Below are 23,473 nucleotides of genomic sequence, written 5' to 3'. Positions count from 1 at the left end.
GGAATGGTTCCTGTTGAGATGGAGACCGGGGGAATGGTTCCTGTTGAGATGGAGACCGGGGGAATGGTTCCTGTTGAGATGGAGACCGGGGGAATGGTTCCTGTTGAGATGGAGACCGGGGGAATGGTTCCTGTTGAGATGGAGACCGGGGGAATGGTTCCTGTTGAGATGGAGACCGGGGGAATGGTTCCTGTTGAGATGGAGACCGGGGGAATGGTTCCTGTTGAGATGGAGACCGGGGGAATGGTTCCTGTTGAGATGGAGACCGGGGGAATGGTTCCTGTTGAGATGGAGACCGGGGGAATGGTTCCTGTTGAGATGGAGACCGGGGGAATGGTTCCTGTTGAGATGGAGACCGGGGGAATGGTTCCTGTTGAGATGGAGACCGGGGGAATGGTTCCTGTTGAGATGGAGACCGGGGGAATGGTTCCTGTTGAGATGGAGACCGGGGGAATGGTTCCTGTTGAGATGGAGACCGGGGGAATGGTTCCTGTTGAGATGGAGACCGGGGGAATGGTTCCTGTTGAGATGGAGACCGGGGGAATGGTTCCTGTTGAGATGGAGACCGGGGGAATGGTTCCTGTTGAGATGGAGACCGGGGGAATGGTTCCTGTTGAGATGGAGACCGGGGGAATGGTTCCTGTTGAGATGGAGACCGGGGGAATGGTTCCTGTTGAGATGGAGACCGGGGGAATGGTTCCTGTTGAGATGGAGACCGGGGGAATGGTTCCTGTTGAGATGGAGACCGGGGGAATGGTTCCTGTTGAGATGGAGACCGGGGGAATGGTTCCTGTTGAGATGGAGACCGGGGGAATGGTTCCTGTTGAGATGGAGACCGGGGGAATGGTTCCTGTTGAGATGGAGACCGGGGGAATGGTTCCTGTTGAGATGGAGACCGGGGGAATGGTTCCTGTTGAGATGGAGACCGGGGGAATGGTTCCTGTTGAGATGGAGACCGGGGGAATGGTTCCTGTTGAGATGGAGACCGGGGGAATGGTTCCTGTTGAGATGGAGACCGGGGGAATGGTTCCTGTTGAGATGGAGACCGGGGGAATGGTTCCTGTTGAGATGGAGACTGGGGGAATGGTTCCTGTTGAGTTGGAAACTGGGGGAATTGTCCCTGTTGAGATGGAGACTGTGGGAATTTTGCTGGCGGAATGGAAACTGGGGGAAATTTCCCAACAGAGATGGAGACTGTGAGATAGCATAAAATGGCCCAGATATCTGACTGCAGCTGCAAGTGAAGTTGCAACACAACGAGACCTGCCTGTGAGCCATGTCACTCTTATTGACAGCCCAGCACAGCTGCAGTGAAGAGAGTTCAGTCACCCTTTGTTATTGACGGTGGGCCGTGGTCCAGATGCCGCAGACTCCCCTGGCAGATCTCCAGCCTGCCTCTCCCACGTCAGTGGATCTAATATTACTGGTTTAAAACTGGCCCCATTCCTCTCAAAGCTCCTGACTTAACTGCCTCCAGCACGGTGGAATTTCTATAAAAGTACAGATATTTAACACAAGGCACAGCACAAACAAGCCCTGTTGGGGCCCTTTTGCCTAAGCTAGAGGAACAGTGCCTCATATCTCCCTGGATAGTCTGTAATTTAACAGCGTGAACATTGGATTTTCCATTCCTACGCCCTCTCTGTTCCTTTCTCTTTCATTCTAATCTACCCAGGCCACGTCCTTCGATCTAAACCTAAAGCAGCCCCTCATTACCCCGTTTCTTTCCCCTTCTCCACCCACTACATCTGCCCAGCAACATGCACTCCTCTCACTGGTCCCCTCCCTCTTTCAGTTCCACACTTCACCTACCTCTCCTGTCATATTTCATCATCTGCAGCCCTTAGTCACCTCTGCCTCTCACCTCTCAGCCTCTGTCACTATTCCCACTCACTCCACCTCCGGCTCCCTATCACCACTCCACTCCTGGATCCTCCGATCATCTGCCCTAGCCCTTCCCCCACCTCCTTATCCAGGCTATTTTCCTCTATCAATGGTCTTCACCCAAATGGTTAATTTCCCTCCACAAGAGAATGAGGGGAGATTTTTATCGAGGTATACAAAATCATGACGGTATAGATAGGGTAAATGCAAGCAGGCTTTTTCCACTGAGGTTGGGTGAGACTAGAACTAGATGTAATGGGTTAAGTGTGAAAGGTAAAATATTTCAGGGGATTAGAAGGGGGAAACTTCTTCACTGAAAGACTTCCCAACACTTTTTATTTAAATGTTATTTAATATCCAGGGAACAAAGAGGCTGTAGCAGAATAAAGATGGATCTGGTTCCCAACAGATGCATTGGGAATCCCATACTGTAAAAGGACTAGATGGGATAGGGCTTGACCGATCTGTTCAGGAAAGTTTCCTTCATCACTACATAGAAGTTCTAAAGACAGAGCATGCAATTTGGGAATGAGACAGGGCAGGTGACAAAAGTTTGTGTAGGAGAACATTTTGCACCCGGTGACCACAAAGCTATTAGTTTCAAAGTAAATATGCAAAGAGGTAGGTCTGATCTGTGGGTTGAGGTTCTAAATTGGAGGAAGGCCAATTTTGTTGGCATCAGAAGTGATCTGCAAAGTGTTGATTGGGACAGGCTGTTCTCTGGCAAAGGTGTACTTGGAAAGTGGGGGGCCTCTAGAAAAAAGTTTTGAGAGTACAAAGCTTGTATGTGCCTGTCAGAATAAAAGGTAAAGACAACAAATGTAGGGAACCTTGGCCTTCAAGAGATATTGAGGCCCTGCTTGAGGGAAAAAGGAGGTGCATAGCAGGTACAGGCTCATGGAGTACAAGAAATGCAAGAGAACGTGAAGAGATCAGAAAGGCTAAAAGGACACACGAAGTTGCTCTAGCTGACAAGGTGAAGGAGAATCCTAAGGGATTTTGTGGATATGTTAGAGCAAAAGGATTGCTCTGGACAAAACTGGTCCTCGAGATGATCAGAATGAAAATCCATGTCTGGAGCCAAAGCAGATGGGGAGATCTTAATGCAGTCTTTGCATCTGTATTTACTGGGAAGATGGATACGGAGTCTATTGAAGTGAGGCAAAGTGGCATCAACTTTATGGACCCTGTACAGATTACAGAGGAGGAGGTGTTTGCTGTCCTGAGGCAAATCGAATGTCTAACTGGATTAGACATTGGCTCAATGAGAGAAGTCAGAGAATGGTAGTGGAGAATTGCTTCTCTGAGTGGAGGCCTGTGACTAGTGGTGTGCCACAGGGATCAGTGGTGGGTCCATTGTTATTTGTCGTCTATATCAATGATCTGGATGATAACGTGGTAAATTGGATCAGCAAATTTGTCGCTGAGACAAAGATTGGAGGTGTAGTGGACAGTGAGGAAGGTTTTCAAAGCCTGCAGAGGGATTTGAACAAGCTGGAAAAATGGCAGATGGAGTTTAGTACAGACAAGTGTGAGGTATTGCACTTTGGAAGGAAAAACCAAGGTAGAACTTACAAGGTAAATGGTAGGGCACTGAGGAGTGCAGTAGAACAGAGGGATCTAGGAATACAGATACAAAATTCCCTAAAAGTTGTGTCACAGGTAGACAGGGTAGTAAAGAGAGCTTTTAAAGGGAACATTACGGTGGGGTTTCTTCACACAGAGTGTGGAATGAGCTGCCAGATGATGTGGTAAATACGGGCTCACTTTTAACATTTAAGAAAAACTTGGACAGGTACATGGATGAAAGGGGTTTGGCGGGATATGGTCCAGGTGCAGGTCAGTGGGACTAGGCAGAAAAATGGTTCAGCACAGCCAAGAAGGGCCAAAAGGCCTGTTTCTGTGCCGTGATGTTCTATGGTTTAAATCAGGGTGGAAAAATCCCCAGGGCCTGACAAGATGTTCCCTCAAACCCTAAGGGAGGCAAGTCCAGAAACTACCGGGGTGCAGGCAGAGATATTTAAATAATCTTTAGTGACAGGAGAGATACCAGAGGATTGGAGGGTAGCCAATGTTGCTCCACTGTTTTAAAAAAAGACTCTAAATATATAGCAGGAGATTATCAGCAGATGAATCTGACCTCAGTTGTGGGAAAGTTATTGGAAGGTATTCTAAGAGACCAGATGTATGAACATTTGGATTGACAGGGATTGATTAAAGATAGTCAGCATGGATTTGTACGTGGTAGTTCATATCTAATCAATCATAGAGTTTTTCGAGGAAATTAGCAGGAGTATGGATGAAGGCAAAGCAGTAGATGTTGTCCAGGAGGACCTTTGACAAGGTCCCGCATGCGAGACTGGTCAAGAAGGCTGAGTCGCTCACCAGTCAGGATGAGGTAGTAAAATGGATCAGACATTGGCTTTGTGGGAGAAGCCAGAGAGTGGTAGCAGGCAATTGTCTCTTTGGTGTGCCGCAGGGACCGGTGCCGGGTCTTTTGTTGTTTGTCATTAATATTGATAAACTGGATGATAATGTGGTTAACTGGATCAGCAGCTCTGCAGTTAACAGCAAGACTGGGGGTGTAGTTGACAGTGAGGAAGGCTATCATGGCGTGCAGAGGGATCTGCATCAGCTGGAAAAGCGGGCTGAAAAATAATGGCAGATGGAATTTACTGCAGACAAGTGCAAGGTTTTACGCTTTGGTAGGACCAACCAGAGTAGGCCTTACATGTGAACAGTAGGGCACTGAGGAGCGTCATAGAACAAAGGGATCTGGGAATATGGTCACATAACTCATTGAAAAATACCATCACAAGTCGACAGTGTCATAAAGGAAGCTTCTGGCACATTGGCCTTCATATTGAGTACAGGAGATGGGATGTTATGTTGAAGTTGTACAAGACATTGATGAGGCCTAATTTGGAGTATTGTGTGCAGTTTTGGTCACCTAACTACAGGAAAAATGTAAATAAGGTTGAAAGAGTGCAGAGGAAGTTTACAAGGATGTTGCTGGGTCTGGGGGACCTGAGTTATAAGGAAAGATTGAATAGGTTAGGACTGTATTCTTCAGAATGTAGAGGACTGAGAGGGTATTTGATAGAGGTATACAAAATTATGAGGAATATAGATAGGGTAAATGTAAGCAGGCTTTTTCCACTAAGGTTGGGTGGGACTACAACCAGAGGACATGACTTGAGGGTGAAAGGTCGCATGACTAAAGGGAACATGAGGGTAATCTTCTTAACTCAGGGAGTCAGAAGAGTATGAAATGAGCTGCCAACACAAGTAATCCATGTGAGCTTGATTTCAACGTTTGGGAAGTTTGGGTGGGTATATGGAGGGCTATGGTCCAGGAGCAGGTCGATGGGAGAAGGCAGTTTATTGGATTTGGCATGGACAGGATGGGCTGAAGGGCCTGATTCTGTGCCATACTTCTCTTTGACTCTGTAACTCTAGGGAACAGAGTGGCTGCAGCAGAACCAATGTGGATCTAGTCCCCTATAGAAACATTGCTGTTGTCTTTGTTATTGCTGCTGTTGCTACTGTCGTTGCTGCTGCTTTTGTTAGACCATAAGATCTAGGAGCAGAATTAGGCCATTCAGTCCATTGAGTTTTCTCTGCTATTCCATCATGGTGGATTTATTTTCCCTCTCAATCCCATTTTGCTGTTTTCTCCCCATAATAATTCCCTTAATAATTAAGTACATAACAATCCCCACTTTAAATGCACCCAATGACTTGGTCTGTAGCTGTCTGTAGCAATGATTTCCACAGATTCATCACTCTCTGGCTAAAGAAACTCCCTCTCATCTCTGTTCTAAAGGGACATCCTTATATTCTGAGGCTGTGCCCTCTGGTCCTAGACTCCCCCACTATAGGAAACATCTCCTCCACGTCCACCCTAGAAGATGAAAGAGGAGTGATGGTGACAAGCAGTGGGGGAAATTTAGGCAAATCCTCTGTACACGGTTATATGAGAGACTACAGATGCTGGAATCTAGAGCAACACATGCAATGCTGGAGGAACTCAACAAGTCAGGCAGCATCAAGGGAGGGAAACAGACAACTGATGCTCTGGATGCAAGATGAAGAGGCTCAATGTGGAATGTCGTCTGTTCACATCGCACCAGATTTCCTGTGCAAGAAGGTGTCTATAAGCAAATTCTGTCAACTGGTTGCAGGTGGATGTGCTGAGGGATAGACTGTCCACAAAGGACTAACGTGGAAGGACCACAGACCAGGGTCCTGTCATCACTGGACACTATGAAGTAGAACATATATCCTCAGAAGCACAGAGATTCTGCAGAAATTTCTGGTACTTAAGAAGGCATGGCTTGCCTTTATTAGAGGGGTCATTGAGTTCAAAAGTCAGGAAGTTATGTTGCAGCTTTATGAAACTCTAGTCAGGCCACATCTGGAGTATTGCTTACAGTTCTGGTTCCCTCACTACAGGAGAGGGTGCAGAAGAGGTTTATACCAGGATGCTGCCTGGTTTAGAGGGCATGTGCTATCATGAGAGGCTGGGCTAACTTGGGCTGTTTTGCCTGGAGAAGTCGAGGCTGAGGGGAGATGGGGAGATCTGATTGAGGTTCATAAGGTTATGAGAGGCATAGATAGACAGGGCATCTTTTTCCCAAGGTTGAAAGGTCGAATACCAGAGGGCATGCACTTAACGTGGGGGAGAGGGTGGTCATTTCAAAGGAATTGTGAGGGCCAAGTTTTGTTTACAGAGAAAGGCAAGTGCATGGAATGCACTGCCTGGGGAGGTGCTGAAGGCAGATACATACGGCACTCTTAACTGATGTTAGATAGGCACATGAATGTGAGGGAAATGGGAGGATGTGGGCAGAAGAGTTTAGTTTAGTTCAACATTTGATCACCAATTTAACTGGTTTAGCACAACATTGTGGATCAAAGGGTCCATTCCAGACCTGTACTGTTCTATGTTCTACGTTAGATGCTGGAAATACAGATTAACACAAACAAAATGCTGGAGGAACTCAGCAGGTCAGGCAGCATCCACGAAGAGGAATAAAGAGTCAACATTTCGAGCCAAGGTCCTTCATCAGGCCCAGAAAGGTAAGAAATCTGCGTAAGAAGGTGGGGGGAGGGAAAGGAGTACAAGCTGGCGGGTGATAGATGAAATCAGATAGGGAGGGTAGGAGGATGGCAAAGAGGGTTGGGAGATGATATGTGGAAAAGGTAAAGAAGGAATCTGATAGGAGAGGGGAGAGGACAATGGGGGAAGGGAAGGAGGGAGGAGAGGACAAAATAGAGGAGCCAGAATGAGGAATGGAAAAATTACTGGAAATTAGAGAAGTTGAAGTTTATGCCATCAAGTGGAGGCTACCCAAATGGAATATCAGGTATTGCTCCACTGGAGAACGGCCCCACACCGTCATAGCAGGAGAAGAGTCATGTCAGAATGGGAAGCGAAAGTTCTATCCTCAGAGGACAGAATCTTTGCTCAAGGAAGGATGATGTCAGGCCGATGTAATGTAAAAAGAATGAGAACGGAGACATAAAATCTGCACATTGGCCACTTTATTAGGTATACCTGCTCGTTAATGCAAATATCTAATCAGCCAATCATGTGGCAGCAACTCAATGCATAAAAGCATACAGGCACAGTCTAGAGGTTCAGTTGTCGTTCAGACCAGACATCTGAATGGGGATGAAATGTGATCAAAGTGACCTTGACTGTAGAATGATTGTTGGAGAGAGATGGAGTGGTTTGGTATTTCAGAAACTCAGTCTCCTGGGATTTTCACACACAACAGTCTCTGGAGTTTACAGAGAATGATACAAGAAACAAAAGAAACCCGGTTAGTGGCAGTAATCAGAGGAGGATAACCACACTGGTTCAAGCTGACAGGAAGAAGACAGTAAGTCAGATAACCACACGTTACAACAGTGCATCTCGGAATGCACAGCGTGCAGAACCTTAAAGTGGACGGGTTACAGCAGTGGAAGGTCATGAACGTACACTCAGTGACCACTTTGTTAGTTACATAATAAAGTTGCCACTGAGCTTATCAGGTACTGTAGAAGCCCAATAACTCACTAAGCAGTTTTTTTTCAGAAATCCTGATTGGCTTCTGGCTGTCTGGGGCTCAAACAGTGCAGAATACCCTTGTGGCAATTCCCCTCAATAATAAGTATACCATTTTGGATACTGTTGGGGATGACCCACTGGGGGGAACCACAGTGACTGTCTCAGAAGGGAAGGGGGAAACTAGGACTGTAGTAGTTATAGGGGATTCCATAGTTGAGTAGACATGAGATTCTGTGATAGACACCCTGAAGGCGTGTTGCCAGGATCGGGTCTATGGCATTCTAAAGGGGAAGTCTGAGCAGTCAGAAGTCTTGGTACATAGCAGCATCAATGACTTAGGGAGGAAAAGGAGGAAGTCCTGAAGAGAGAATGCTGAAAAGTGGCACCTCAAGGCTAGTAATCTCTGGATTGCTGCCTGTGCCACGTACCAGTGAGGGTAAGAATAAGATGATTTGGCAGATTGAGGAACTAGTGCAGGGGTCAGGGTTTCAGATTTCTGGATTATTGGAATCTCTTCTGGGGAAGGTACAACCTGAACCAGAGGGTGGGGGGGGGGGGGGTCTGATATCCTTGCAGGCAAGCTTGCTAGAACTGTTGCGGAGGCTTTAGACTAATCCAACAGGGATTTGGGAAACTGGGTGGTAGGGCTGAGGATGGGGCAGCTGGTAGACAGGCAGAGACGACGTGTCAGGAAGGACAGGCAGATAATTTGGCAAATTTGCAGACAGTGAGATGAGTTACAGTGTAAGAGAGGGACAAGTTGATCAATACAGTATTGGAAGTGTTATATTTGAATGCACACAGTGTACAGAATACGGCATTGCAGTTGGAGTTTGGCAGGTACGACGTTATGGGATTCACTGAGTCATGACCGAAAGAAGTTGGGAGCTTAACATCCAAGTTTACACATTGTATTGAAGAGACAGGCAAGTATTCAGAGGGGTGGTGTGGCTCTGTTAGTAAAAAATGAAATCAACTCTGAAAGAAGTGACACAGGATCAGAAGATTTTGAATTGAAAGATGTTTAAGATGGTGCTATTTACTGGTTTGAGCAAATACTTGTTCGTGGCCAATGAAATAAAGCAACTAAAGGCTTCAACAATAAAATGCACTGCGAACTTTGAATTGTTGTGGGTAGATTTAAGGAACTGCGAGGGTAAAAAGACCTTGATGGGAGTTATATACAGGCTTCTGAACAATAGCCAGGATGTGGGCTACAAATTACACCAGGAGATAGAAAATACATGTCAAAGGGCAATATTCAAAAGTCATAGAAACATAAAAAACCCACAGCACAATACAGGCCCTGTGGCTCATAATGCTGTGCCAAACATGTACTAACTTTAGAAATTACCTAGGGTTACCCAAAGTCCTCTACTTTTCTAAGCTCTGTGTACCTATCCAGGAGTCTCTTAAAAGACCCACCACTGCCGCCGGCAGTCCATTCCACGCACTCACCACTCTCTGTGTAAAAAAACACTTACCCCTGACGTCTCCTCTGTACCTGCTTCCAAGCACCTTAAAACTATGCCCTCTCGTGTTAGCTATTTCAGCCCTGGGTAAAAGATTCTGACTTTTTCAATGCCTCTCAATGCCTTGATCAATGCCTCTCATCATCTTATACACCTCTACCAGGTCACCTCTCATCCTCCGTCGCTCCAAGGAGAAAAGGCCGAGTTCACTCAGCCTTTGCTCCCCAATCCAGGCAATGTAAATCTCCTCTGCACCCTTTCTATGGCTTCCACATCCTTCCTGTAGTGAGGCGACCAGAACTGAGCACAGTACTCCAAGTGGGGTCTGACCAGGGTCCTACATAGCTGCAACATTACCTCTCAGCTCTTGAACTCAGTCCCACGATTGATGAAGGCCAATGCACCATATGCCTTCTTAACCACAGAGTCAACCTGTGCAGCAGCATCGAGTGTCCTATGGACCCAGACCCCAAGATCCCTCTGATCCTCCACATTGCCGAGAGTCTTACCATTAATACTATATTCTGCCATCATATTTGACCTACCAAAATGAACCACCTCACACTTACTTGGGTTGAATTCTATCTGCCACTTCTAGTTTTGCATCCTATCAATGTCCCATTGTAAACTCTGACAGCCCTCCACGCTATCCACAACACCCCCAACCTTTGTGTCATCAGCAAATTTACTAACCCATCCTTCTACTTCCTCATCCAGGTCGTGTATAAAAGTCATGAAGAGAAGGGATCCCAGAACAGATCCCTGAGGCACACCACTGGTCACTGGCCTCCATGCAGACTATGACCCGTTTACAACGACTCTTTGCCTTCTGTGCAAGCCAATTCTGGATCAACAAAGCAAGGTCCCCTTAGATCCCATGCCTCCTTACTTTCTCAATAAGCCTTGCATGGGGTACCTTATCAAATGCCTTGCTGAAATCCATATACACTACATCTACTGCTCTATCTTCATCAATCTGTTTAGTCACATCCTCAAAAAATTCAATCAGGCTCATAAGGCATGACCTGTCTTTGACAAAGTCATGCTGACTATTTCTAATCATATTATGCCTCTCCAAATGTTCATAAATCTTGCCTCTCAGGATCTTCTCCATCAACTTACCAACCACTAAGGTAAGACTCAATGTTCTATAATTTCCTGCTCTATCTCTACTCTCTTTCTTGAATAAGGGAACAATATCTGCAATCCTCCAATCCTCTGGAACCTCTCCCGTCCTCATTGATGATGCAAAGATCATTGCCAGAGGGTATATCTCATCCGGTCCCATGGACTTATTCAACTTGATGTTTTCCAAAAGCTCCAGCACATTCTCTTTCTTAATGTCTATATGCTCAAGCTTTTCAATCCGCTGTAAGTCATCCCTATAATTGTCAAGATCCTTTTCCTTAGTTAATACTGCAGCAAAGTATTCATTAAGTACCTCTGCTATCTCCTCCGGTTTCATACACACTTTTCCACTGTCACACTTGATTAGTCCTATTCTTTCACATCTTATCCTGCTGTTCTTCATATACTTGTAGAATGCCTTGGGGATTTCCTTAATCCTGCTCGCCAAGGCCTTCCCATGGCCCTTCTGTCTCTCTTAAGCTCCTTTCTGCTAGCCTTATAATTTTCTAGATTCCTATCATTACCTAGATTTTTGAACCTTTCGTAAGCTTTTCTTCTTGACTAGATTTACAACAGTCTTTGTACACTATGGATCTTGTACCCTACCTTCCTTTCCCTGTCTCATTGGAACGTACCTATCCAGAACCCCATGCAAATATCCCCTGAATATTTGACACATTCTTGCTGTACATTTTCCTGAGAACATTTGTTCCCAATTTATGCTTCTAAGTTCCTGCCTGATAGCCTCATATTTCCCCTTACTCCAATTAAACACTTTCCTAACTTGTCTGTTCCTACCCCTCTCCAATGCTATGGTAAAGGAGATAGAATTATGATCACTATCTCCAAAATGCTCTCCCACTGAGAGACCTGACACCTGACCAGGTTCATTTCCCAATACCAGATCAAGTACAGCCTCTCCTCTTGTAGGCTTATTTACATATTGTGTCAGAAAACCTTCTTGAATACACCAAACAAACTCCACCCCATCTAAACCCCTTGGTCTAGGGTGATGCCAATCAATATAGGGGAAATTAAAATCTCCCATCACAAGAGCCATGGAGATTTCAATATAAGAAAATCAGGTTGGTACTGATTTTGGATCCTAAGGGAGGGAATTTCACAGAAAAGCCTGTGAAATGGCTTTTTAGAGCAGCTTGTGGTTGAGCCCAGCAGGGTCATGGCAATTCTGGATTGACAGTTGTGTAATGAACCAAATTTGATTAGGGAGCTTAAGGTAAAGGGATCCTTAGGAGAACACGATCATATAATAAAATTTACCCTTCAATTTAAGAGAAAGAGGCTAAAGTCAGATATATCAGTATTACACTGGAGTAAAGGGAATTACAGAGGCATGACAGATGAGCTTGCTGAAGTTGATGGAAGGGGACACTAGCCGAGATGACAGCAGAGCAGCAATATCTGGAGCTTTTGGGAGTCCATTTGGAAAGCACAGGATAGGATAAATCCCAAAGAAGAAGTATTCTAAAGGCAGAATGACACAACCGTGGCTGACAAGAGAAGTCAAAGCCAACATAGAGGATCGGGAAGCTTTTAAAAACCAACAGAAAGCATCCAAGTAATGCTTAAGGAGATGAAGATTAAATATGAAGGTAAGCTAGCCAATAATATCACAAAAGATTTTTCAGCTATATAAAGAGTAAAAGAGAGGCGAGAGTAGATATCAGACCACCAGAAATTTATGCTAGAAAGGTAGTAATGGGGGGAGAAGGAAATGGCGGATGAACTGAATAAGTTTTGTGCGTCAGTCTTCACTGTGAAAGACACTAGCAGTATGCCAGATGTTTGAGATTGTGGGTGCATTATTAATGCTCTTCCAAGAGTCACTAGGTTCTGCAGGACTGAACAAGTGTCACATGGAACATAGTGTCAGGAGGTGTATGGTCATGTAGAAAGAACAGAAGGGTAGACTAACAGGGAGCGAGTTCAAACATCCACATGCAAAGGGACTTGGGACTCGTGCAGGATTCCCTACAGGCTGAGCTGGTGGTGAGGAAGGCATTCATTTTGAGAGAACCAGAATATAAAAGCAAGGATGTGATGCTGAGGCTCTGGTGAGACCTCCCTTGCTGTAATGTCAGTAGTTTCGGGGCTCCGATCTTTGAAAAGACATTGGAGAGGTTTCAAAAAAGGTTCACAAAAATTATTCTAGGAATGTTCGCTGGCTCACTAGAACTTAGAAGAATAAGGAGTGATCTCATTGAAACCTCCTGATTGTTGAAAGGTCTGGATAGAGTGGATGTGGAGCGGATGTTTCCAATAGTGGGGGAGTCTAGGACCAGAGGGCAGAACCTCAGAATAGAGGGATGTTAGTTTAGAACAGAGGTAAGGAAGAATTTCTTAAAGACAGAGGGCGGTGAATCTGTGCAATTGATTGCCACCAGTGCCTGCGGGGGCCAGGTCACTGGGGTGTAGATTCTTGATAAGTCATAATGTTTTGGGGAGGAGGCAGGAGAATGGGGATGAGATGGAAATGGATCAGCTATGATCTATGGCAGAGCAGACTCGATGAGCCATGTGGCTCATTTTTCTCCTATTATTGGTGGTCTAATATTGCATTTCTAACACTTTTTTAAATCTCACTTTACCTGTGCTCCCTTTAAACTGATGCCATGCAATGAAAAATTTTTTGCACTACTATATAATATTGAAGATAAATGTGACCGTAAAGTGGATTGGGGCATTAATAGGTGTAATACCAGTAATCTGGAAAATCTGTCTGTCTAGTTCTGTCAACATTCTGAGTGTGCTGGATTTTGGGAATTTACTTGTGATCAAATTCATGGAATTTGGAGAACATTGAACTGAATTAGACCACAATATCATGCCAAGCTAATTATGCTAATGACATGGAATTAAACTAATCCCATCGTCCATATAGCTCAATTCTCTGCATATTCATGTGCTTATCTAAGAGTCTCTTAAATGCCTCTATCGTATCTGCCTCCTTCACCATCGCGGAAAATAAAGTAGGAAGTAAAAGTACAAAATTAAATTTGATGTAACAGGATACTCGTGCATAAGAGGCATTTAGACAGGAATATGAATGTGTGGGGAATGGAGAGATTTGGATCACATGCAGGCAGATGGGATCAGTTTAATTTGGCCCGGACATTGTTGGTCAAAGCGCCTGTTCCTGTCTGCACCGTTCTATTTTCTAAGTAGAAAACGTAGCAGCCAGCTTGCACACAGCGCGGTCCCACAAACGGCAGTCTGATTGAGGCATTGGTTAGGAGTTAACTATTAACTCAGAGCTCTGGCAAGAACTTTATGCCATTCCAGAAAGAGAGATGGGGCCACAGTTGTTCACATCTCATTCAAAACAAGGCAGCTTTTGGGCTGAAGCTTCAAGAGTGCAGTTTTCACCCCAGCACTCTCCGTCTCATTGCCCCCCACCCCAACAGATGTGTATGTAGAGACATGCAGCCTGGAAACTACTCACCCCAAGCAAGGAAGTTCGAGATGTGCCTCTGGTCCCTTAGTGCCGACTCGCTCAGCTCCTCAAACACACAAACCAAGACATCCAGGAGCCCCTCGATATTGAGCATCTCCAGCTCCCTCAGCCTGGCTTCAGTTAACATCCTCCCCTTTCCCAACCAGGAAATCAAAGTTTTCCAATCAGACAAACATCTTTTGCTTTGTCTGACAATGATCTCTCTCTCTCTCTCTCCCTCTTTCTCTCTATCTATCTTCTTTCTCTCCCTCCTTCTCTCTATTTACCCCTACCTTCATATCTCTTTTTCTTTCTATCTCTGTATCGATCTGTCTCTCACCTCTCTCTCTCTCTCACCCTCCTCTTCTCTCTTTGTCCCTTCTCTTTTACTCTCTCTCTCTTTACTTGTCTGTCTCACTCCCTATTGATCATCAATCTATCTCTCGATCTATCTCTCCCTTCTGCCTCCTCCTGTCTTTGCCCCTGTCTCTCTCCCTCGTTCTGTCATTCCCCTTGCCTTGCCCTCTGCTGCAAGGCCACCAACTGTTCAGCTGTTTTAAGCTCCTCACTCAATCCATGGGAATGTCTCTTAAGGCAAAAAATATCACCGTGCGCTGTCGTATTCTGAGTCGAGAAGCTCTCGGATCATTTCACACTGGTGAATAAAGATTTAATGGCCATTGCTTCGGATTCTCAGCTAGTCACAATTCTCTCACCAGGACGTGCCAGTTTAGTTGGATATACCACTCCCAGGGCAGGCACAATAGGCTGGGTGGAGAGTGTGGCACGGAACAGTGCTGTGTAACAGATTCCAAAGCTGAGTTTCCAGCTCCCCAGCCGCCTGCAATTTCTGCGGCGTATCAGATATACCGGAGTGGGGGAGGTCGAGTGTCTGATGGGGCTGCCCCTCGAGGTTTGGCTGCACTTCTGCCCCCCATTCACAATCTCCAGTCACCCAGTGTGGAGAGGGGTGGACGGCTCTGAGGCTCCCTGGTCGTTTTGCCCCTGTGCCTGGGCAAGGTGGCCATTCATGGTTCTCAGCCAGCTGTCGACCCCTCTTCCGGGGTTACATCTGTGCCCAGTGAAACAATGGGAGGGGCTGGTGGCTGCCACAGGGGATCGAGTACATTCAGGGTAGAGGTAAGCATGTTGTAAATTGAAGCTGTTGACTGTGAGTAGTGCAGATTATGGAACTTTGTAACGTTGTGGTAAGATGATGAATCGCAGACGAGACCTCCTTTGGAAAAGGGCAGGAACAACACAGGTCAATACAGGGTGAAGCTCCCTCTACACTGTCCCATCACCCAGGACGGGGACAGCACAGGTCAGATACAGGGTGAAGCTCCCTCTACACTGTCCCATCACACACTCTCACAGGGCAGGGACAGATTGGGTTAAATACAGAGTGAAGCTCCCTCTACACTGTCCCATCACACACTCACAGGACAGGAACAGCATGGGTTAGATACAGAGTGAAGCTCCCTCTACACTGTCCCATCACACACTCCCAGGACAGGGACAGCACGGGTTAGATACAGAGTGAAGCTCCCTCTACACTGTCCCATCACACACTCCCAGGACAGGGACAACACGGGTCAGATACAGGGTGAAGCTCCCTCTACACTGTCCCATCACACACTCCCAGGACAGGGATGGTACAGGTTAGATACAGAGTGAAGCTCCCTCTACACTGTCTCATCACACACTCCCAGGACAGGGACAGAATGGGTTAGATACAGAGTGAAACTCCCTCTACACTGTCCCATCGCACTCTCCCAGGACAGGGACAGCACGGGTTAGATACAGAGTGAAGCTCCCTCTACACTGTCCCATCACACACTCCCAGGACAGGGACAGCACGGGTTAGAGATAGAGTGAAGCTCGCTCTACACTGTCCCATCAAACACACCCAGGACAGGGACAGCACAGGTTAGAGATGGAGTGAAGCTCCCTCCACACTGTCCCATCACACACTCCCAGGACAGGGACAGCACAGGTTAGAGATAGAGTGAAGCTCCCTCTACACTGTCCAGTCGAACTCTGTGTCAATGTGAGAAGTTGCTGGCCCTTTCTGATTATCTGGTGAGCTGCTCCTCGAGTTCCAGATGATGTTCATTCTCACACTCCTGAATTCTTAGCATCCAGTACAGGGAGTCAGCCAGAGGTTTTCCTCGTCTCTCGGACCTGGATGGGAGAGCCATTCGTCGGTCCCAGCAGCAGATCTTTGAGGGTCCTTCCAAACCAAGTCATGTCTGAGCCTGCGTGTCTTTAGACAATTAAACTCTCGTTATATTGTCCTGACAAGATACAATGAAAAGGAGAGCAGAGCCAGCAACCCTTCACCTGCTTCATGTTCTGGCATCAGTATGGTGTGGTAACCAGGAGAGAAAGTGCAGCTTGTCCCAGGTTAACAGACAGGTATAGAACAGTACGCTCCTTTCAGCCTACAACGTTGTGCCCTTCAGTACAGTCCCTTTGGCCCACGATATTGTGCTAAGATCTATCTAACCCTTCCCTCCTACTAGCCCTTCATTTTCCTTTCATCTGTCTATCCAAGAGTCTCTTAAATGTCTCTTAAACCTCTGGCCGCACGTTCCATAAACCCACCACTGTGTTAAAAAACTTTCAAGTTACAACTTGCCTCTTGGCACGGTGGGCCAGCGCAGCGGGTAGTGTAACAGCTTACAGCGGCAGAGGCTCAGGCTCAGTTCCTGTCAGGAGTTTTCACGTTCTCCTCGTGAGCATCTCACACAGTCCAAAGACCAACAGGTTAGTAGGCAAATTGGTCACATGGTGCAATTGGGCCTGCTACCTGCTGTATCTCTGAATGTAAAAAATAAGCTTAAAACTTACAACTTTGAAGGTTGCACACACAAAATGCTGGTGGAACGCCGCAGGCCAGGCAGCATCTGTAGGAAGAAGTACAGTCGACGTTTGGGGCTGACGAAGGGTCTCGGCCTGAAACGTCGACAGTGCTCCTCCCTGTAGATGCTGCCTGGCCTGCTGCGTTCCACCAGCATTTTGTGAGTGGTGCTTGAATTTCCAGCATCTGCGGATTTCCTCGTGCTTGAATTTAGAAGGGAGATCAGTGATGATCAGTGACATCAAAACGGTAATTTGTGGAACAGTCAAATGAGAGGGAGGTCTATAGGTTCCCGATGATGAGTGATGTTCTGGGGGTGGGGGGTGGTCAGTAGGATGACCAGAGCCTGAAGATGATGAGATCACTGTCAGTGGTGCAGAAGTTAAATCCACTGCCTCACATCTCCAATCCCAGTGCTGTCTGTGTGGAGTTCGCACATTCTCCCTGTGACCCCTTCAGAGGTGTTCCGGTTTCCTCCCTCATCTCAAACTAATTGGCCGCTCCAAGTTGCCCCTAATGTGTGTAATGTTGTCAAAACTTCGAGGATTGGAGCTAGAAGTCGATGGGAATGTGGGAGAACCCAATGGGATTGGTGTTTTAATGGTCCTTCTGCGGGACTCTTTCTGCTTTGGGATCCAGGTAGTTCCCCAGCTTTCTGACTGGCGCTTGCAGGCTGCCCTCAGCTCGTGTGTGAATGAGATACTAAGCATTGCACTGTTTGTATCAACATACATGTGATAAATAAATCGGAATCAGAATGTGAATTGTTGTTTCAGTTATTTAATTAGAGATACAGTACGGAATAGGCCCTGCAAGCTGTGTCACCCCAGAATCCCCGGCCCCCCCCCAACCTCATCACAGGACAGTTTACAATGATCAATTAGCCCACCGACCGTTGGCTTTGGACTGTGGGACTGTGGAATCTGAATCAGAACCAGCATGGGACGGAATTGTACAGTAGCGAAAAAGGCCCTTCAGCCCATCAAGTCCGTACTGATCATCAACCACCCCATTTTAGCCTCCCTTCAATATCAGCAATTTGCCCCAGATTCCACCCCTCAGCCACACAGTTCACAGCAGCCAACAAATCCACCAACACGCACTTCTTTGTGGGGAGAAACCTGAGCATCTGGGGGACTTGTACGGTGACAGGGAGAACGTACAAACTCCACACACAGTAGCCAAGGTTTCTGGCACTGAGAAAGCAGCTCTGCCCGCTGCACTACCATGCTGAAGTCAGTATTCCGTAGTTACCTGGCATATTAAACTCCAAGAGAGAGAAACTGCCAAAGAGGGCCCCAATATCTGTGCCATTCTGTAATCAGAGACAGCGCCAGCTTCCTCTGATGCTGTCAGTTGGTAGGACACCTGCTTCAAGAGGTTGCAAGTTCAAGTCCTGTTTCAGACATTTGGGGGATCTCAATAAGGGACTAAGGGACTACGAGAGGTATTGATATTGGTTTATTATGGTCGCAGGTACCAAGATATGGTGAAAAGCTCGTCTCGTATACTGTTCATATAACTCGAATCTTTACACAGTGCATTCAAGGTAAAACAATGGTAAAGGGTAAAAGTGCCGTGCAGGTAAAGAGTGAAGTGGAAGGTCATAACGAGGTTGAGAGTTCATTTTATCATACACAGAGTCTAATACAGCACAATAGGATCTGTCCCTGAGCCTGTGGGGCAGGACAGAGGAGAGGATGTGGGTTCTAGAGACTACTAGACAGGTATATGGAGGAATTTAAGGTGGAGGGTTATATGGGGGCGGCAGGGTTTAAGGGTTGGCACAACATTGTGGGCCGAATGGCCTGTACTGTGCTGTATTGTTCTTTCATTTACTGAAGCAGTGAGGAGCATGGACAGAGTCCATGGAAGGAAAGCTGGATTCTCTGGGGGGTTGAGCTGTGTCCACAATTCTCTGTGGTCACAGGCAGAACAGTTGCCGTGCCAAGTTGTGATTGTTCAGGTAGGATATTTTCTGTGATGCATTGATAAAAATTGGTGAGGTTCAATGGGGACATATCGAATTTCATTCACCTCCTGAGGAAGTAGGAGTGAGCTTTCCTGACTATGATATTGATGTACAACTTCAGGAGGAGCTGTTAGGCAAAAGACCAGAATGCATGTCAGAGAGTGTCTGGTGTCCTTTAGAAGTTTAGTAAGGGGACTCTTCTTGTGGTCTTCAATTAACGTCAGTAATATTCATCATCTAATAAAACCTGTCAAGCTAAACCTTTCAAAGTTGGAACAACTGACATACGGGAGGTGAGGAAGAAGAAAGGGATCTTGGAGTGTTAGCCCACAGTTTCACCGGTCAATAAGCTGGTTACAATGGTAAACTGGTTTATTGTTGTCACATCTGTAGTGAAAGCTCAATCTTGTATGCCATCTGTTCAGATCATTTAAGTGTTTGCTAAATGATACCTGCCTCAACCACTTCCTCTAGCAGATTCTGTTTCCGTGGATGTCGGCACAGAACAAGAATATCAGGGTGTACGTGTATTATATACATTACTCTGATATTAAATGCAACCATTGAACTATTGTTCCATATACCCTCCACTTCCTGTGTGGAAAAATTGTCTCTCAGCTCCCTTTTAAATCTCTTTCTTCTCACCAAAGCCTATGCCTCCTAGTTTGTGTCTCCCCTGGGGAAAAGACTGTCACTGTCCTGCTTACATAAGCACTTCTGTAAGGTTGCCCCCTCGTTCTCCAGTTCACAGAAGTAATGACGTAGCCTGGCCAAGCTCTAGAAACGATGTGCGAAACCAGCCTTCCTCTCAGACAAGGCACAGTGCATTTTGCCTCTGTTGTTTCATGGACATAAATTGCTTTGTCTGCCTTTTCCTACCTTTGCTACGGGAGCTACGACTTAACTTATTTCAAGATTATCCACGATGCCAGCTCCAGTCGGCTGTTCTGCTGACATAATGGAAGGAGGCATTAATCCTATTGAGGCAGAAATAAAGATCCCCGGCTGCAAAATTAAGCACGTCTCTCAGCTTCAGGAAATGGGGAAGAGGGAGAGATGAAGAGTTAGAGTGAGAGAAAGGGAATGAGGCAGATAGAAAGAGAGAGAAGTACAGAAAAAGAGAGAGGGGGCATGCATGAAGAATGAGGGAATAAGGGGCAAGGGTATATACAGAGAAAGAGAAACACAGATAGAGGGAGATACTCAGGGACAAGGAAGTATAGAAGCTGGGGCAGATAATACAGATAAAGAGAGCAAGGAGGCACAGAAATAAAGCTAAGTACAGAGGGGTGAAGTGAGAGAGCGAGAGAAGTAAAGGGAGAGAGAGAGAGACAGGAAGAGAAAGAAACTCAGAGAGACAGAGAGAGCAGGAAATAGAAAGTGATAGACACACGGAAGCAATCAAAGCAAAGAAAGAAAGACGATAGAAATAGAGACCGAGGTAAAGAGAGCTTCCAAAAGTGGGACAGACAGTGAGAGAGAGCTGGGGAAGAGAGAGAGAGACAGACAGACAGAAGGAGTGAGAGAAATCGTGAGAGAGTGGGGAAGATAACTCTTGGGGTACAGACACAGATCTATGTCGATAAAGTGACAGGCCCAGGCAGACGGTCAGACACGGAGACTGAGACTAACCAACTCTTGAACACAGCTGAGAACAGCGAAGACAGGGAAATGGAGCAGCAGTGAGAGGAAGCTTCACTGATATGAAATAGAACAAGAAAGAGGCAGAGACACGTTGACAGGAAGAGCAAGACACCTGGGGTAGAAAGAACAGGGCAGGGGACAGTGAGACAGTTCAGAGCATCTGGATAAGAGGGGAAGATTGTACGGAAGACAGGGTGGGTGAAATTGAAGAGGAATCGACTGTGTTTTTTACCTGCTGAGGGTGCTGCTCATCAGCTAATCTGCCACGAGTCTGACGGCAAAGTGTTTTAATTCCCCTCAGGGCATTAATCTAAGGAGGGATTGTTTTGAGCCACGTCGTGTGTCCCTCGTGGCTGAGGGACAGTGAGTCCCTGCTGGTTCACAGCAGATACCCGCTGGGCGCTAGCCCTCTGGCAGTGTGTCGCAGGTGAGGCAGGAGACAGGCACGGAGCCCAACAGTGTGCAGGCGGACATGGTGTGAGGTAAGTGAAGCTGCTCCCGTTCATGTTCTCGTTCTTCAGTCTGCTTACAGCAGGGGAAGCCTTCGCAATCCTCTTATCTCTTTGGCCCATACTCTCACTAATCTGTACATTATTTCTATTTCTCATTGTTTCTCCGTTTGACTTAGCTCCATCCTCCACTTTTAAATGTTTCTTCTTTTTATCTCAGTGTTATAGAGCAGAACAGCAGAGGAACAGGCCAATCTGCCTGTCTAGTCCATAACCTACCTCTACCTCCCCCTCTCATTGTCATCCTGCTTTCCTTCCTTCCCCTCGCTCTTAAACCTCTCTGTGATTCCATCTCGCTGCTCTTGTTTAACTTACCTTTAGGGTGGACAAATTTGCATTGTTTTCTCCAAAGCATTAGGAGCTGAGGGGAGATCTGATAGAAGTTTTTAAAATTGCGCAAGACACCTTTTCCCTTGGGTAGAAATGTCAACTACTAAAGGGGGTGAGGGGGAAGGTGTAAAGGAGGTGATCAGGGTAAGCCTTTTAAACAGAGAGTGGTGGGAGACTGAGGCAGGGAATAGAGGGATCCAGATCGTGCAGGCAGAGGGGAATCACACTCAGCACCGATCTGTGCCATACTCTTCTACGCTTAATGTTTTGTCTTCTGTGTTATGAAGATAAAGATGAGCTTCATCTGTCACGTGTACATCTAAACATACATTGAAAAGCACTGGTTTGCACCATATCAAATCAGTGAGGGTAGCCCACAACGATCATCGTGCGTCCAGTGCCAACATAGCACTCCCACGGCTCACTAACCCTACCGCACGTCCTGTGCCAGCAGCATGCCCACGGCATACCAACTCTATCATGCTTCTTGTACCAGCAGCTTTTCCACGGCTCACCTTACTTACCTGCTTCTGGTGTCAGGATAGAATACCTACTGCTCACCAACCCTACCTGCTTCTGGTGCCAGGATAGAATATCTACTGCTCACCAACCCGACCATGTCTCCAGTGCCAATGTAGAATGCCTACTGCTCACCAACCCGATCATGCCTCCAGTGCCAATGTAGAATGCCTATTGCTCACCAACCCTACCTGCTTCTGGTGCCAGGATAGAATGCCTACTGCTCACCAACCCTACCTGCTTCTGGTGCCAGGATAGAATACCTACTGCTCACCAACCCGACCACATCTCCAGTGCCAATGTAGAATGCCTATTGCTCACCAACCCTACCTGCTTCTGGTGCCAGGATAGAATGCCTACTGCTCACCAACCTGACCACATCTCCAGTGCCAATGTAGAATGCCTACTGTTCACCAACCTGACCACGTCTCCAGTGCCAATGTAGAATGCTTACTGCTCACTAAACCTACCTGCTGCTGGTGCCAGGATAGAATACCTACTGCTCACCAGCCCGACCACATCTCCAGTGCCAGGATAGAATACCTACTGCTCACCAACCCGACCACGTCTCCAGTGCCAATGTAGAATGCCTACTGCTCACCAACCCGACCACGTCTCCAGTGCCAATGTAGAATGCCTACTGTTCACCAACCCGACCACATTTCCAGTGCCAGGATAGAAACCCTACTGCTCACCAACCCGACCACGTCTCCAGTGCCAATGTAGAATGCCTACTGCTCACCAACCTGACCACATCTCCAGTGCCAATGTAGAATGCCTACTGCTCACCAACCCGACCACATCTCCAGTGCCAATGTAGAATGCCTACTGCTCACCAACCCGACCACGTCTCCAGTGCCAATGTAGAATGCCTACTGTTCACCAACCCGACCACATTTCCAGTGCCAGGATAGAATCCCTACTGCTCACCAACCCGACCACGTCTCCAGTGCCAATGTAGAATGCCTACTGCTCACCAACCTGACCACATCTCCAGTGCCAATGTAGAATGCCTACTGCTCACCAACCCGACCACATCTCCAGTGCCAATGTAGAATGCCTACTGCTCACCAACCCGACCACGTCTCCAGTGCCAATGTAGAATGCCTACTGCTCACCAACCTGACCACGTCTCCAGTGCCAATGTAGAATGCCTACTGCTCACCAACCCGACCACATCTCCAGTGCCAGGATAGAATGCCTACTGCTCACCAACCTGACCACGTCTCCAGTGCCAATGTAGAATGCCTACTGTTCACCAACCCGACCACATTTCCAGTGCCAGGATAGAATCCCTACTGCTCACCAACCCGACCACGTCTCCAGTGCCAATGTAGAATGCCTACTGCTCACCAACCTGACCACATCTCCAGTGCCAATGTAGAATGCCTACTGCTCACCAACCCGACCACATCTCCAGTGCCAATGTAGAATGCCTACTGCTCACCAACCCGACCACGTCTCCAGTGCCAATGTAGAATGCCTACTGCTCACCAACCTGACCACGTCTCCAGTGCCAATGTAGAATGCCTACTGCTCACCAACCCGACCACATCTCCAGTGCCAGGATAGAATGCCTACTGCTCACCAACCTGACCACGTCTCCAGTGCCAATGTAGAATGCCTACTGCTCACCAACC

The 23,473-nt window shown here is 46.8% G+C and overlaps 1 protein-coding gene across 2 annotated transcripts in view; it reads left to right on the top strand.

The window, feature by feature from the left end:
• The first annotated feature begins 20,195 nt into the window (after positions 1–20,195).
• Positions 20,196–23,473, top strand: part of LOC132386075 (protein LBH-like) — a 109,075-nt gene continuing 105,797 nt past the window's right edge. Inside the window, exons 1-2 of one of the 2 annotated variants that reach the window (XM_059958365.1) lie at positions 20,196–20,272; positions 20,777–20,957. The gene's annotated coding sequence lies outside the window, so the exon portion shown is untranslated. The other variant, XM_059958366.1, reaches the window with a different exon arrangement.

The sequence above is a fragment of the Hypanus sabinus genome, unplaced genomic scaffold, assembly GCF_030144855.1.
Source record: "Hypanus sabinus isolate sHypSab1 unplaced genomic scaffold, sHypSab1.hap1 H_6, whole genome shotgun sequence".
NCBI classification, from domain to species: Eukaryota; Metazoa; Chordata; class Chondrichthyes; order Myliobatiformes; family Dasyatidae; genus Hypanus; species Hypanus sabinus.
This window is presented reverse-complemented; position numbering and strand designations above follow the sequence as displayed.